We start from the raw sequence: 17,253 nt of genomic DNA on the forward strand, positions 1-17,253 counted from the left end.
ATCACCTATGGCACTGCTCTCCACTGCATAAGAAGTTAATCCAGATCTTGTCTGGGACTTGATTGCACAACTAGTGGGTCAGGAGACAAGTCATTAACATGAAAGCTATATTGATGCACATTTCTTCATTATGTACCTGTTGGGATAAAGAAAGCAAAGAAATTCAACTTTGCTACCAGCAAGTTAAATGGCATATATACAGAACGCTGTTCCATAAATATTAGAATGCTGTAAATTTTTAACTTAGGTATGAGGTGAAAATACAAAAGGTAAAGTTTGTGTGACTAATCTTGTGTAGAAAATCTATTTAGACACAATAACAAATTTATTCTACAAAAATTAATTAGAACATAGTGCAGTCAATTGTGATCAAGGAGCATACACTTATTGTGAAATACATGGTTGCTAAAGACAATTCATTTTAAATTTTAGTTTCTGTAATTGGTTTGTGATAGGCTAGGAACAGAAATATTTCAGACTTATCTACATAATACTGTGTCTGGTAACTAGCTAAGCATATAGCTTTTGAAATATCTGAGCACTCTTTAATAGTGGCAGAGGTCAGCAGTAAAACTGTACATGGAAGATGTGGTAAATCTTTCTCGGGATTATAGAAGCACGTTTAACTAGAGAGACCTTGTCCATGTCAGAAAAAGAAAAATCAAACTCAGTGCTACTTCTGTTTAGTTTTCTGTATAAATAAGAAAGTGCACCTTAGTTAGTCTCCTCTTGTTACTCTGAAACACAGGGGTTAGAGACATGAGATTCTGATGATATCTGGGTAACTACAAGAACCAAACTGAAGGAGGAGTCTGTGATGTTTTCAGATCCTTGAGATGTGTGCCGATTTGTACTGAAGTTTTTACTGTTATGTTCCTTATATTGGCCCTGATCCATCCCCTGTGATTGAACTGGTTTATCCCATTCTGAAACCACATCTCTGACATGGTCCAGGACCTAGATCATTACTTTAAACATATAAGAGTAAAATGAATGTGTTTTGTATTTGAGTATGTAATGTGATTTTTTTCATCTTAATGTTTTATTTGATGCTGCCCCCGATAGACAAATACTTTTTTGGAGCTCTTCAAGATACTTGGGCCCATGCTTTATTGAATCTTGGAAGCAGGAATAATCTCAGGGCTGTTATCAAAGCTTTATTTTTAGTGGCATACTGGTAGTGGGTTTGAGGCCGTGTAAGAATTGCCATACCAAATTCTTCCATCAGATGTTCATGTGCAATTTCTGTTGAGGTCACAGCGGGTGGGGGTAGGTTCATGTACACATCCAAGGGCAGAATGAGTATTTTAAAATTGTATATAATATGGATCTATGTAATTAGCTATCCAGAAGGTCTTGTTCCCTCCTCCACAAATTCATGCTACTGCCTCTTGAGAATCCTTGGATGAGGAGCCTTGCTGCCAAATCCCTTCTCTCTGCTTGCACAGCATTTTCAAAGCCTAGATCCCACTCCCCATGGTGCAGTGCAAAGGAATAGTTGGGAGGTGCAGATAGGCTCAGAGGGACTTTTCAGTTGTTCTCCGGTGTCTCCTTTTCTTCTCATTCCAAAGCATCTTTAAAGACACGGGGAACAGTACTGTGTTGCCATTCGTTCCTATCCATGGCTTGTTCCTCCATAAAGTCCAGACTGGTTACGTCCCTGTGTATAATATCCCACCATCTAGTACTTGGTCAGCCTCTAGGTCTGATTGAATTCGGTTTGTGTTTGCATTATTTTCGTTGGCATCTGTTTGTCTTCTACAATGTCCCCTCCATCATAAGCTTTTCTACTGCAGCTAATCCCATACCCTGACTTCACCTCCTACTCTTCTTCCAACTTCATTTGTGTTAAAATCATTCCACTTTATACTTGCCATCATCCAAAGAACTTTCGTCTCTACTGCCTCCAGCCTTCTGATGTCTGTTTCATTTAATGCAGCTGCTTCCATACCATAGAGCAATATTATTAGTACACTAGTTTGATGCACTTTCACTTTGGTACCTTACATAATGATTTTATCTGTCCATAGTTTCATTAACTTCTGTGCAGCACGTGTAGCTAAGGCACATCTCCTTTTAACCTCATCCTTGGTGGAACCATCAGCACTGATCAAGCTTCCTAGGCATATATCAGATTTTACTTGTTCTACCATTTCACCGCTGTTGCATTTCAACGCTTGATTTATTGTCCCTTTTCCAATAAGCAACAATTTTGTCTTCTTGACATTTATTGTAAATCCAAATGGACTACACCAATTTTCCAGCATAACAAAGAATATCATCATTAATTTAAACATGTCTGCCAGCTGTATGATGTCATCTGCATAAGAGAAAGAGCTTAACTCTAGATCACCCAGTGTCACACCCTCCAGCTCATCTACCATTCTTATTGTCCAATTTAAGAACATGATGAAAAGTGACAGTGGTTCCATTGCCCTTTGTCTTATACCAAACATTACTTTCAACTAGTTGCTTAATTTTCCACCAATTCTTACGGGACTACAGGAGTGTTCATACATAATTTTATAATTGTGGTTATACTATCTGGAATTCTATATGGTTTTACTACTTTCATAATTCGTCCCTCCAAACTGAATCAAATGCCTTTGTGAAGTCAATGAAAACAGCAAATGTCTTTAATCCCCATTCTCACATTTTTTTATGTCACCTGTTGGAGCATGATTAGTGCAAAGTTGTTCTGGTCTGAAGCCACACAGTTCCTAATCTACTACTTCCTCTAAAACTGGCCTTAATCTATCGACGAGTTACTTTCATCATGACTTTTCCTGGTGCTGATAATAAGCTTATGCCTCTATAATTATTTGGATTAGCAGGATCTCCGTTTTAGGATTGGTACAACTACTGCCTTTAGCCAGTCATTTGGTACCACCTCTTGCTCCTATGCCTTCTTATATATATTTTCCTAATGTTTTGATAGTACTTGTTGTGACGAAGTGGGAATGTTCATAATGTTTTCTCTGAATACTGTGTGGGTGCCTCAGTTTCCCCTGTGCAGTTCTTAAGTATTTAGGTGGTGGGAGAAGGGGGTGTGATTGTTGCATAGCCCTAGAGGGCGGATGTGATGCTGGTTGGACAGAAAATGGCCGACACTCTCTCTCCTGGCAACTAATGACCTGGGCCCCTCCTCTACAAAGGTGCCAGCTGAAGGTGTTGGAGAACAAAGAGATCAGGTGACCTCCTGGCCCGGGAAAGGGACAAAGCCCAGAGGAGGAGGGGCTGGAGAGTTTCAGTTAGGGGCTGGCTGGGGACGTGGAGTGAATGCAGACCTGGGTGTCTGGCTCACTGCCCCCCAAAATGGACCCGCCTGAGGGGTCCTGTTCTCTTACCTACAAGCTCTGTTTTAGACTGTGTTCCTGTCATCTAATAAACCTCTGTTTTACTGGCTGGCTAAGAGTCACGTCTGACTGCAAAGTTGGGGTGCAGGACTCTCTGGCTTCCCCAGGACCCCACCTGGGCGGACTCGCTGTGGGAAGCACACGGAGGGGCAGAGGATGCTGAATACTCCAAGGTCAGACCCAGGAAGGTGGAAGCCATGTAAGCTTCTTGCCCTGAAGACAGTCTGCTCACAGAGAGGAGACTTCACCAGAGTCCTGAATGGTTTTGTAGGGAGCCGTTCCAGAGCATCGCCCGGGGACTCAGTGACACTTGTCTTGCCAGCTTTCAGCAGCTCAGCTGGTATATTGTCCATTCGTGAAGCTTTCCAATTTTTTAACTGCTTTGCTGCTCTATTTCTTCTCCTGATGGTGGTTCAGTGCTAATATCCATTGTGCCTCACAAACCACCCTGTTCATCTATGACAGGTTTCAGAGTAGCAGCTGTGTTAGTCTGTATCCGCAAAAAGAACAGGAGTACTTGTGGCACCTTAGAGACTAACAAATTTATTAGAGCATAAGCTTTCGTGGACTACAGCCCACTTCTTCGGATGCATCCTGTTCATCTAGTATGTCTAGAATGCCTGTATCTGGATGAATTGCAGGGTTCCGCTCTTTGTTAAAATGTTCATTCCATACTTCTGGCACCTCTTCAGAATTTGTTGCCTGTTTAACAGTAGCTTTTCTCACTGCTTACACTATTGGCCTGACTGTGCTTCCATACAATTGAACATGTTTGTATATCATTGTCATACTTCATTTCCTTGAGGCTCCGTAAAGATAGGACATATCTTCTTTCCAGAAATTTTGCTTGTCCAATCTTTGTGATTTCTCCACTGCTTTGCGTAATGCTTTTACTGCTTCTGCTTTCCCAGCAGTCTTGGCTTGTTTACATTTATCCTGTAATGTTCTTATTTTGTTGCTTGTCCAGCTTTTCCTTGTTTTACCAGAATATCAGCCTTGCTTTTTTTAAAAAAGTTTCTATCATATTTGTGAAGAAAACTTCAAAACATGACCCTAGTATACTAGATGCAGCAATATTTTCCTGCATTTGCAGAAAGCCTGAAATAGTAACTCTGAGACATGAATTGTCATGTTCATTTTTGTGGATGCTAGCTAACTCAGATTGCAGTGATAATACGGTAAATGTCAGTGTTGTTAACTATTTCACTACTCAAATCATTTAAGAAAGGAGTGGAAATATCGTATTATAAAGGTGTAAAATAGCTTTTCCCAAAGTGTGACACACGCCTCCTGGCGTGGCATGGGGTGCGGAAGATAAAATTAAGATAGGTAGCCATTTAACACCACAAGATGGGGTTGTAGTGGTGTACAATTATGTTAATTTAGCGGAACATGAGAGGCAGGGAGAGGCTTGGCTTTCAAAAGTTTTGGAAATGCTGTCTTAATAGCACATTACGCTTCCATCCATGCTTTTTCTTTCAATACCATCAGAGCATCTTTTACAGTGATTAGCACTTGGCCTGAATCTCATAATCCACAGGTGTATTATCACACCTGCAAATTAGGAGATTCCTATCAAGTAATCAGTCTTGTGTTGCTATAGGAACCAATCTTGTTTTTATACATGACCAAATTAAACCAACCTTCCTTTTAGTCTTTTTGTTATCTACGGGCATAATTAATTTTCCAAGGTACAGCCCTGTACCATTTGTATGCCAAGGACATCTTGTGCTAAAGTACAATAAACATTTTCATTTAAAGCAATCATAAAGTATATGTTCAGTAAAGAAATCTGGTTCTTAAAGGAAGATGTTTATACATTTTCAGTATTGCATGTGGATATTTAGTAAAGAACATATACCAAACTCAGGAAAGCTGCAAGATCATATTTTTGTTTAAGGCCATTTTGATATTTGAAGCCTTTTCTCTGGTGTTCTAAATCTCTTCTTGTGCCATAAATAATTTCTCTCTCTCTCTCAAATCTAGAAGAGAGAGAGAAATTTTCAAAAAAAAACGGGCGCCATCTAGTTACAGGTGTAAAAGATTACACAGTATCAGGCTTTTGTTTTTGGAATAAAAATACTACAGTGAATCAGCAGGCACTGAGCCAAGTACAGTATTCAGTGGTGCAACTAATAGAGAAATTTATTATAATTTAATGTAGATGGTGGATAGAGATGGTTAGATTGTAATTGAAGCTAAGTGAATAATTCCAATGAATAATTAATTCAATGAATGTTGCCTGTTTTTACTCAGAAAATATTTGCAACTTTTTATTTTTTCATGTGTAATTATTCTCATTTATGGTTGTTCCTATTTTTTCTATAGTCAAAAGAAGAAGGGAATTATTTAAGTGAATTGTGTTTTTCTAGTTTCTGTGAAAATGATGACACCTCTTACTCACCTCCACTGAGTACATGTGTGCATATTCCTCTTCAGAGCTCTTTGAAATCAGTGGGTTTCTGTGAGTGGCAGCCCTGCCTCCATGGGGCTCTGTGTAAAGGCATGGGTGCATCTGTGCAGGATCAAATACAGGTTCAGGGTCTTCAGTATTTCCGTTCTACTGCAGGTATTCTCTATGTTTAGCAAATGTCAAACTTTTAATGTGATGCCTCCTTTAAATGAAGAACAAACTGTTCAACTAATAAGATCTCAACTTAAAAAAAACAGGGTTCACTCACTGTCCCACAAGTCTGACTTGAGGCTGAAAAAGAAAATACTTTGTAGACAATGAAAATGAATATTTTACTTGGAATTATATCTGCAGAGTTATACCTATATTACATGCATAAAGTAATACAAATACATAAAGAATGTCTCTCTCCTTTTCTTGTTAAATGCCACTGAATGGTTGCAGCATTCTACATTTCAGGAGAGGGCATATAAAAATTTAGTTATGCACATGCTTTTCAAAGACAAATAATCTTCCCTGTGCACAGTCTGAGTAAATGATCTGTGTAAGGCTTTGGGGAATGCTTCAGTCAGGCCATGGAGCAGCAGCAACACAACCTCAGGGTTGCAGTTATTTCTGTGGTGGCTGGCCCCCAGAACCATTATAGATCTTACTAGAAAACTCCTGTGTTCAGATTCTCCCCTCACTTTAGGGCAAACTGAATCCCTGCACATGGTTCAGAGCCCTTTCTTGGATTCCCTCCATCTACCTTGTCCTGTACAGGCTCCCTGCACTCTGTTTCAGTTCTGCTGCCTTATGACAGCATTTCCCAAACCTTCAAAAGCTTAGATACCCTTAAATCATGACCCCCACCCTCTTGAGCCCCTAAACATACTAATGTATATATCTTCTCCACCTCCTTTACAGCCCCACACAGCCCCAGGCTAGTCCTTTGCACCCCACATTGTATGTACACTGGTATAGATTTTCATAACGTGAGACTTCCTCTCTCTTCTTACAGTGAAATACTTTTAAATGTCAATGTTAACTGTCATTGGCATTTGAGTTAGCAGCACCCATTGAAACAAAATGGGACAGTTGACATCTCTGAGGTGTTGTTGCAGACTCTCTGCAAACTCAAGTAAGTATTGCTGTATCAAGTATATCGTGGTCATGTTTTTAAGTTGTTTTCACAACCATAGCCGCTGGAAACGTAAGGAAAAATAAAATGAAAGCTAAGACTCTGGATAAAAATTGAGAGGTCTCTCCATGCTTCCCTCAGCTAGCCCTTTCCAACCTCATTGAAATAAATCGACTTGCAGAAGGAGTGTAAGTTGGGACAGAATTTGACCAATAGCTCATATGACTTGTTGGTTCTGTGGGTCTCAACCTGAGCATTGGGGTCAGTCACAGAATCCTTAATACAGTGAAGCGCGGAAAAGGAAGTGGATTATGATGATCCATTCTCTGTGCTCCCTCCTCTGTCAGGAGCAGATCTGGGAGGTGATGGACATCTGTGGGGCACTCTTCCAGTTGCCACAGAACCTTCACTTTCACGTCATATCAGAACCTATAGCAGAACAACCCAGTGGAGTTACAGAGTAGGGCTGGGCCAATAATGGATTTTTCAATTCGCTGGCAGTTTCAAAAACATTAATAGGGAAAACACTTTTGGTTTGAACTGAAAATGAAATTTTTTGCTAATTGAAAAGTTGAAAACATTTAATTGTACGTCAAACAAAACAAGTTTTGTTTCAATTTCAAGCATTGTTCATGTTTTTATTGTTGTTTAATAAAATTGAAGGAAACTCCAGAATAAAAAGTTGTTTTGAACCAAGAATCGAAATACTTTGTTTAGAAAATGTCTATGAAAAGTTTCGATTTTTTGGGAATTTCGAATTTTTTTTCTGGCTGAAACAATTAGGTGAAATGGACATGAATCACAAAACTTTTCAGCATTGCTGAATCTGCGTTTTTCACAGAAAGAAAAGTTTTGACTGAAAAATTTCTCCCAGCTCTACTACCGAGCTCTAAGAATTCGGCCAGCACTTGTGGAAAAGAGCTTGACTTTTCCCATCACATAGTTTTTTATACAAACTTTGGAGGGAGGAGTATCTAAATTTAGCAGCAGCACAAAACTAGTTGTGGTTGGTTTAGTTTGTTGGAAGTGGGACACAATTTTGTTTCAACGAAGAGTTGTATTGTAATGTTTATGTTGGAAATAATTAGGCTACTTTTAGTGACAGTGTTCCTCTTGAACAACTTTAAAGCATTTAACTGCTTAATGACTTGCTTAGAATTAATTTTTAAAAGCGAATGATTTTAATAGTATGGTTTGTGAACAATAGTGTAATCTATTCAGCAGTCTGGCTTATATTTTCATTGATTTTATATTAATATTGGAACAGAGACAGTAATTTTTAGTGCTTTTACAGCTGTGAAAACATACCTATTGCAAAAACAGACTAAACTGTACCAAAGGGTTTGCTATGCCAACAATATTTAGTACTTCATTGTAGGACCTCTATTTTAAACATCTGTCCCTCATTTAGTATATTTTAAATGCAGAATTTTTAGTGTGGTCAAAAATATAACTGTTTATAATAAGATGCTGCCTCTGCTACTGCGGAAAAAAGCAGCACAGTTAAATTTCTATGAGAAAAAATATTTGTTAATGATTTATAGGATTTGGGTCATTGTCCCTATCACAAATGATAAAAGACAAAAACACCACATCACCTGTGGGTGAATACTTTCCACAAAGCAATCACTTTATGTCTGACCTATCAGTCCTCATCCTCAAAAGGAAACCTGTACAACACTTTCAAAAGACAAGCCTGGGAGCTTAAATTCATAACTTTGCTACACACTAAAAATCATGGGCTGAATTGAGACATTGGATTTATGGTTTATTACAACGATCTATAATCCACTAACACCACCATCCCCTATCTGCTCTCTCCCACACATTTCCTTTCCTCCCTATGACTGGAGGGGTTAACAGGGTACTTCACCTTGAATGGTCCCTTGAAATGTGTTAACTGCTTATGCTAAATAATCCGTTCCATCTTGTATTTACCTCTGACACTCTGATTAAGTTTCCCAGCCCTGAAGAAGAGCTCTGTGTAAAGCTGAAAAGCTTGTCTCTCTCATCCAGAGAAGTTGGTCCAATAAAAGATATTGTCTGTCTAGGAATTAATAAGTTAATTTTAGAATACAGACATCAGGAGCCAAATTCTAAATGGCTGTGTACTGTACTGTACAGACATTCGCAGAAAACAGATACATAGCCACACTGCAGCTGGAACACACAGTGGAGGATGTGTGCCTGGCTCCTATGAATGTGAAGGGCCCAGGCAACAAGAAAGCTGAAAGAACATACTGGTATATAAGAAGTGAAGGGAGGTCTGTTTGTATGTGTGTGGCTGTCTACATCAATGAGCACTATGTCTACAATCTAATCTCTTTTAGAGTTTATATCAGTGGTAGTTCTTATAATTATTAACAGAAAGTACCATAAAGTATTTGAATTTTCAAAGCTTTTTGTATACAGGCAAAGGAGATCACTAGTACATAGATTTGCTACTATGAGTGACATGTTTTGCTTTTGCATTTGGTTTGGATGTGCCTTTGCTAAATGCTGCATATTCCAGGGTTCATTTTTCGTATTTCTTTTACCCTTTGTTTGTCATGCTTTGTGAAATTCTTCGTGTCAATTTCTCCAATTATTTCTTCTCCATCCCCCCCTTCCTTTAGATGAATGGATGTGAGATTTATGACACACACCAGGCCCTCTTACACTAGGATGAGGACAATACAAGTAACTGTATAGAGAGACCGACACTCTTGCATATTAGTTATGATTGGCTGTCACTGCTTCAAGGCCGCAGTGTACGCTAGTCATTGCTTACTAATGTTCTTTTTTAATAATCAAGTCAGACCACAGATTGTTCTGTTATCCTCTCAAGGTGCATTATGGCACAGACCAGAACATAATATGGAAAAAAGCAGGATTTCGTACTTAAAAAAAAAAAAAAAAAAAGTCCAGGCATTCACAGTACGAAGTCAAGGAAGATCACCACCAATTAATTTTTTCCATGGACTCTGTAGCTGTGCATAAATTTTTCACAAAAGAGAAGCAGGACATAATTTTATTGAATTGGGTCCTTGCAGACTGAATTGCATTTGCCCTTCTACATTTGAATACCTCTTCACACTACATATTTAAACCACGCTCTTGTCCTGTGTTGGTTTTTTGGTTTGTTTTTGTTTTTTTATTTAATAGAATCATGTTTTGCTTTTAATTGTGTGAGCAGATAAAATGAAAAACACAAATCAGTGCGTAAGTTTAGGCTTATCAAAAATTATGCAGTGTTTGTATAAACTGCAGTTTTTAAAATGTGGTTATAATATTTTATTTTCTGTATTTAATTACATTTTCTAGATAGTATTTTTGCCATATACTACTAAATTACATTTAAAAAATGCTCTATATTAAAAGAACATTAATGTTATGAAGTCAAATACTTAGAAGTTAGGAAATGCAAGAATATTAAGGTTGCCCAGACATCGAATAAAAACATTTCAGCACCCTTTACTTCCCAGTACATGAGAAACTAATATTGTCCCAAACCCAGGGATAAAACAAAACAAAAAATAATAATAAAAAAACTTTGAACCTATATGTTGTGGCAAATTTCTTTGAACCTGAGTCCTTGGTACATATATTGTATGTGCATTTCTTTTTCATTTGTGCTTTCCATCCACAAACTCTACCACTGAAGCTGATGGGAACTGCAGGCATTCAGCGCCTTTGAAAATCAGGTCACTTTTTGTAAGTACTGAGTATTTGTGATTCTCACTGACCTCAAAGGGGTTTGTGCGTGAAAATCAGTCCATTGTTATTTACGTGCCTAAATGTGGTTTGAAGTGCCTAACTTTTAGGCAAACAGGTTAAATATATACAAATATGTAATATGTTGCCTAGATGACAACAACATTAGATAAGGGAGCTCACACATAAATTCTGTCCACTGCAGAGATTCTATGGAAAGTTTCCCACAGGAGTTTTCATCCTTCAGATAGATCTTAGTGTAAAATTGCTTGATTGGTTGCCTTTCAGAGCCAAGTCTTCATGAGCAAGGTCTTGCAAATGATACATCACACAAAGGAAAGTAGTAACTTAGAGGCCTTTGTGAACTTGTTATTGTTGGTCAGTGGATATCCGGTCTCTGAAGCAAATCTGTAGTTATGTTCAGTACAGTGTCTGTGCTTTTAAGTAAATCAAAGGCCTTTATGTAGGTTTCTAATTGATTTTACAAGAAATCATGAGAGAAATCATGCTCTTCTTCTTCTTTGAGTGCTTGCTCATGTGTATTCCACAGTAGGTGTGCGTGCTTGCCAAGTGCACTGGTGCCGGAAGTTTTTCCCTCAGCAGTACCCATACGGGGAGTTCTGTTGCGACCCCTGGAGTGGCGCCTCTATAGCACATTATAAGGGGAGCCGCGCGCTCCCCCCACCCTCAGTTCCTTCTTGCCACCAGTGACGGTGCATCAGAACTACTCGCTCCAGCTTTGCTGCAGCTCATCCCAGAACTCGTTCGTTGTTAGAAGTACCAGTGTTAGTTTATTAAAAGTTCCAGTTTAGTTAACTAGTGTTCGGGCCGGGGCATGTCCCGGGCCCCAGGGCTTAAGTTATGCTAGTTTAGCAGGCGCTCGATGCCCAGAAGTGACCCGCACGCCGACTGTCTCCGCTGCCTGTGCAAATCTCACATCAGCGACCGCTGTAAGATCTGCAGGTCCTTTAAACCCAGGACAAAAAAAGAGAGAGACATTAGACTTCGGGCTCTTCTCATGGAGTTGGCACTGGCTCCAACCCTGGTACACCAAGCAGAATCAGCACGGGGCACTTTGTCTTCGGCGCGCGGCGATCTCCTGGCACCTTCGGATGGCCGGCACCGCTCCCCGTCGAAAAAGCAGAGGAAGGCTCCATCTTCTCAGAAGCATCGAGAGAAGGCACGGGGTGAGGCTAGACCCACGTCGGGCAGCCCCAGTTCCCCCCCGGGCTCTAGAGCTCTGACTCCGGTTGAGCGGAGCAGCCCGGTTGCGTCGACTCAAGCCTCTCCAGCTGAAGTCCGCATGCCTTCGACACTGAAGGCCCTGCAGGCAGCCAAGGACATTCTGACTCTGCAAGTGCCCGGGGCACCGCCAGCACCCGGACCCCACTCTAGAGGCAAGCCGCCACTGGGCTCTCAACCGCCGACCCGACGCAGATCCCGGTCAGGGGACCGCTCTCGGGCCTGCTCGCTGCTCGGTGTCCTGTCGGGACACAGCCACCAGCCTCCGCTCTCGTCGCTCTCCAGGTTGTCTGGTAGGTGCCGTCAGAGTGGAGTTCCAGGCACCGCTCCATGCTGAGTACAGAGTATCGGCGGGACAGGCACCGACGCCATAGACACTCCCACTCTTGGTGGAGCTACCGGAACCGCTCCCGGCACAGACGCCGTCACCGATCATGCTCCAGCTCTCCCGTGTGTTGAGGCACCGTGTTCAGGACTCCCGGTGGGGATCGCCACCTCCGCATCGTCGCGGATCCAGGCGTTGAAGCGTCTCGAGGAGTAGCAGTTTGAGGCAGCACCGTTCCTCGACGTCGGAGTCCCGATCCCGTGGCAGATGTCCTTCTCGGCACCACTGTGCGTACCGCTCGCACAGCACCGATAGGTCATTGGTAACCTCAACCTACACGCAGCACCCTATGACCCAGCCGGCCAACCCGACCAGCTGGTGCTGCGCCAGAGTCAATGGCAAGGCCCCCCCGTGGCAAAGCCAGTGGTACCAGTGGACCCCCTGGTTCCCCATTCATGCCCAGCAAGGCCCTCGGTCGTTAGCAGGAGCATCGGAGGCTCCTTCAGCCGCGCTATCTAGACCTCCGAGGGATAGATCAGCAGGTCACGGTTCCTCGGCACCGCACGAGGAGTCGAATCAGGGGGTGGATCCCGTTGAACCGGCAGACGTGCAAAGCCCGATACCACCCCCCTCCCCTGCACCTGATGACAAGATCGCAGATCCACCTCCCTCAGTACCGCAAGAAGACTTCAGGGCTCATCAGGAGCTACTAAAGCGAGTAGCATCCAGTCTCCATCTCCAAGCTGAGGAGATGGAGGGTCCCTCGGACTCACTGTTCAATGTGCTCTCATCCTCAGCACCGGGTGGAGTGGTCCTCCCGCTCCACAAGGGGGTGGCTAACATCTTCAGTGCCCTCTGGCGTACGCTGGCCTCCCTTGCCCCAATATTGAAAAAGGTGGAGAGCAAATACTTTGTGCCCACAAAAGGGCATGAATACCTTTATACCCTCTTGGCCCCCACCTCCCTAGTGATAGAGTCCGTAAATCACAGGGAAAGACAAGGCCAACCAGGACCCGCACCCAAGAATAAAGACTCCAGAAGACTGGATTCGTTTGGCAGGAAGCTTTATTCGTCCGCCAGCTTCCAACTCCGGGTGGCCAACCACCAGGCCCTCCTCAGTCGATATGAGTTTAACTTGTGGGGGGTCACTGCCGAAATTTGAGCCCTCCCTTTTGGAGCGTGAAAGGAAGGATTTTAAGGCGCTGGTGGAGGAGAGTGCCACCACTGCAAAGGCTGCTCTGCAGGCGTCGTCGGATGCAGCCAACATGGCCGTTCGGTCCATTGCTTTGGTCATGTCCATGCGCAGGGCATCCACGGAGGCGCAGTCTGTAATGCAGGATCTTCCCTTTGACGGCAAGGACCTGTTCGCAGAACAAACAGATGTGAGACTTCATGGCATGAAGGATTCATGTACCACCCTTCAGACCCACCCAAGGAGAAGCCTAAGATGCAAGCCTTCGTCCCTGTGCCCCAGCTGAGATACGAGCCATCCTACAAGAGGTCCAAAACCCAAAAGAGGCGACCTCAGCGGCAGTCTCGCTCTGCCCTGCAGCCTGGGCCCTCCAGGGGCAAGCAGTAGGGCAAGAGGCGGTTTTGACTGGTTGCAGGAGAGTACCCGGGGGACCCCCGAAAGGACCCTCCTACCAATAAAGTTTGCTTTCAGCAACCGCTTGTCTGCGTTCCTTACGGAATGGTCCCAGATAACATCGGACCAATGGATCCTCAACACCATTTCCCGGGGTTATATGCTGCAATTTGTCTCGCCCCCGCCCTCCCTCCCTCCTCCCATGGACGACAGGGGGGACCTGTTGCATTTCCTCATGCTACAGCAGGAAGTGGGTTGGCTCCTCAGCTTGGGAGCCGTGGAGAAGGTTCCATGGGAATTCCGGGGAAAAGGGTTTTATTCCCGTTATTTCCTGATCCCCAAAGCGAAAGGGGGACTCAGACCCATCCTGGATCTGTGAGGCCTCAATCGCTTCATGGCAAAATGCCGATTCCACATGGTCTCTCTAGCATGCATCATACCCGCTCTGGACCCTGGCGACTGGTATACTGCCTTGGACCTTTAGGACGCATACTTCCATATCCATATATTCAAGGGGCACAGACACTTCCTCCGCTTCCTGGTCGGACAGGACCACTACCAATTTACAGTCCTCCCCTTCAGCCTGTCCACTGCGCCCAGGGTATTCACAAAGTGTATGGCAGTAGTGGCAGCCTACCTAAGATGCCGAGGGGTACAGATATTCCCCTACCTCAACGACTGGCTGCTCCAGGGCAGCTCGCGGTCCCGGGTACAGAACCACGTGGACCTGCTCTTGGCCATGTCTGCCAACTTAGGCCTTCTAGTAAACGAGGCCAAGTCGACGCTGGTTCCGGTACAGTGCATAGAATTCATAGGCACCCTCCTGGATGCCTCCAAGGCCACAGCCTCCCTTCCCCCGGACAAGTTCCAGACCCTGAAGGCACTTATAGCCTCGGTCATGGAGTTCCCCGTTACCACGGCCAGGGCATGCCTGCGGCTCCTGGTCCACCATGCCAGGCTTCAGATGAGGCCCCTCCAACTCTGGTTGGCCTCAGAGTTCTCCCAGGCCCAGGACAAACTGGACAAAGTCCTCTCAGTACCGGCACGGGTAATCGCCATGCTACAATGGTGGTCCTGTCAATATGCTCCAGGGAATTCCCTTCCGGGACCCGACCCCGTCACTAGAACTAGTGTCCGACGTGTTGGACCTGGGCTGGGGGGCCCACATAGGGAACTTACAGACCCAAGGGATGTGGTTAGCTGCAGAGCTCTCCCTTCACATAAACGTAAGGGAATTCCGGGCGATACGCTTAGCCTGTGTGGCGTTCAGCTCACAGCTGCATGGCAAGGTGGTCAGAGTACTCACGGACAACACCGCCGCGATGTTTTATATCAACAGGCAAGGCAGGACGAGTCCTTGGCCTTCTGCCTGCAAGCCATCAGCCTCTGGGAGTTCTGTATAGCCCACGACATCTTCCTGAAGGTTTTCCACCTGACAGACATCAACAACACACAGGCCGATCGCTTGAGCAGGGTTTTCTCCTCCCAACACAAGTGGTCGCTCCACTCGGAGATCACTCATCAGCTCTTCTGAGCATGGGGCACTCCCCAAGTAGACCTCTTTCCGACCCGACAGAGCTGCCGTTGCCCCAGGTTCTGTTCCGGGGGGGGGGGGGGGGGGGGGGGGGGGGGCGGAGGGACATGATCTCAGACGCCTTCCTCCAATCATGGTCGGGTCAACTCCTTTACGCCTTTCCCCCGTTTCCCCTCATTGCCATGGTCCTGGAGAAAGTGAAAATGGACAAGGTGCGCGTCCTCCTGATCGCCCCAGCTTGGTCCTGGCAGCATTGGTACGGGACCCTCCTAGGCTTACTCGTGGCCCCTCCCCGGCTGTTGCTTCCCCAACGTCCGCCCTGCTCCAATTTATCCTTGAGTACCTTTTTCACCTTAGGACTCAAGGCCTGGCCCCTTTCTTTGTCAGGGTGCAGGCTATTTCGGTGTTTCATCTGCCAGTCCAGGGCTGTTCGGTTTTCTCCCATGCCATGACCGGGCATTTCCTCAAAGGGCTGGACCGGTCCTTTCCTTATGCTAGAACCCCTGTCCCTCAGTGGGATCTAAATTTGGTACTATCCCGCCTCATGGGGCCTCCGTTCGAACCCCTGGCCACATGCTCATGGTCTCACCTGTCCTGGAAGGTTGCCTTCCTCGTGGCCAACACGTCAGCTCGGTGGGTCTCAGAGCTCAGGGCCCTGACCTGCGACCCCCCTTACACAGTCTTTCACAAGGACAAGGTTCAGCTCCTCCCACACCCGGCATTCCTCCCTAAGGTGGGCTCCACTTTTCACATGGGCTAGGACATCTTCCTGCCTGTCCTCTGCCCTAAACCACATGCCTCTAGCGAGGAACGCCGCCTTCATATACTGGATGTGCGCAGAGCTCTGGCTTTTTATCTGGATCGGACTAAGCCGTTCAGCAGGTCTTCGCAACTCTTTGTTGCTTCTGTCAAGCGCATGGGGGCCAACTGATCTCCACCCAGAGGCTTTCCCGGTGAATTACATCGTGCAGCCACACGTGCTATGACCTATTCCCACACCAGCTATCGTAAGGGTTCACTCGACAAGGGATCTTAAAATAGTTTTGAGAATAAGCAAATGTATTACATTTTAAAAGTACATTATACAATTGACTACACCACTGAAGCTGCTAAAAGTTTTACTGTGCCACTAAAAGTTTTATTGTGCTAAAAATACAGAGATTTGATATTAAATTAAAAATGTGACAAAACACTACATGAAGTGCCAAGTATGCCGTTGGTGCTATATAAATAATAACTAGGGCTCCGTGTCTGTCACGGAGTTTGCAGAAGTCACAGATTCCGTGACTTTCCGCGACCTCCGTGACTTCTGCAGGGTCCAGTGTAGTTGATCCCAAGGCTGCCCAAGCAGCTGGCTCCAGGGCCGGCTGCTCAGGTGGCCCCCAAGACAGCCACACGTGCCGCTGCTGGAGTGGCCCTGGGGACAGCCACACCTGCCGCTTCTCCGGTGGTCCCCAGCAGTGGTCCCAGGGTGGCCGGAGCAGCCGTGGTCCACTGACCCAGGCAGCAGTCCCTGGGTAGCCAGCCAGAGCAGCCGTGGCCCCGGGCACCCCCCCCATAGCGCCTCCCCACAGTGGCCCTCTCATGCCCCCTAGCGTCATTCCCCCAAGATTTAATCACAGGTATTTTTAGTATAAATCATGGATGGGTCAGGGGCTGTGAATTTTTGTTTATTGCCCGTGACCTGTCTGTGACTTCTACTAAAAATACCCATGACTAAATCATAGCCTTAATAATAATCCCATAGAGGAATTGATTTTGATTAGAAAATTGACAGTCTCAGTCTCAGATGCCAATTCTATCAGGGCACTTCCGTTTTCAGTTTAAGATGAATAATTTATGTAGGGTCATTACAGAAAATAATATCACAAAAAATCATTTTTTTCTTTTAAGAATCCTGACAAAAATTCTCAATTTGAAGCTTAAATAATCAATAATAAAATATAGTTCAGGAGGAGGTTTTTTTTTTTTTTAAAGATGGGGCC

General features: G+C 44.5%; 1 protein-coding gene across 7 annotated transcripts in view; it reads left to right on the forward strand.

Annotated features, from left to right (window-relative positions):
• BMPR1B (bone morphogenetic protein receptor type 1B) overlaps positions 1 to 17,253 on the forward strand; it is a 344,071-nt gene that overhangs the window by 200,517 nt on the left and 126,301 nt on the right. The window contains exon 1 of one of the 7 annotated variants that reach the window (XM_054030455.1): positions 10,502 to 10,582. The exons of the other annotated variants lie outside the window; for them this stretch is intronic. The gene's annotated coding sequence lies outside the window, so the exon portion shown is untranslated. Of the gene's footprint in view, positions 1 to 10,501; positions 10,583 to 17,253 lie in introns of those variants that run through there. 7 annotated transcript variants of the gene reach the window in all.

This window comes from Malaclemys terrapin, chromosome 5, assembly GCF_027887155.1.
Source record: "Malaclemys terrapin pileata isolate rMalTer1 chromosome 5, rMalTer1.hap1, whole genome shotgun sequence".
Taxonomy (NCBI): Eukaryota; Metazoa; Chordata; order Testudines; family Emydidae; genus Malaclemys; species Malaclemys terrapin.